We start from the raw sequence: 366 nt of genomic DNA, 5'->3' as shown, positions 1-366 counted from the left end.
GGGGGGAATGGGGGGGGGGGGGGGGGGCGTCATGCGGCCGCGCCTCGGCCTGCCTCCGCCCTTGTGTGTGTGAGAGGGAGAAAGCGAGAGGGAGGGCGGGGTGTGGAGGCAGCTCCCGCCGCCGCCTCCCCCCGGTCCGCCGATGGGCGTGTGCCCGGCCCCCGGTGCTGCGTGACCGCGCGGGGAGGAGGAGGAGGAGGAGGAGGAGGAGTGTGGGTGCGGGGAATTTCCTTGTGTGGCGGCGGAGGAGCAACACCGCTCTAGACGGCGGGGCTGCGAGGAGGGCGCTGCCGCCACCCGTTGCCGAGCGATGTGAGGGGGGAGCCCCCCCGAGCCCTCCCCTCCCCCCGGAGCCGCCTGCTTTCC

This window comes from Haliaeetus leucocephalus, unplaced genomic scaffold, assembly GCF_000737465.1.
Source record: "Haliaeetus leucocephalus isolate CR32 unplaced genomic scaffold, Haliaeetus_leucocephalus-4.0 Scaffold217, whole genome shotgun sequence".
Lineage (NCBI taxonomy): Eukaryota > Metazoa > Chordata > Aves > Accipitriformes > Accipitridae > Haliaeetus > Haliaeetus leucocephalus.
Note: the sequence above shows the minus strand (reverse complement) of the source record.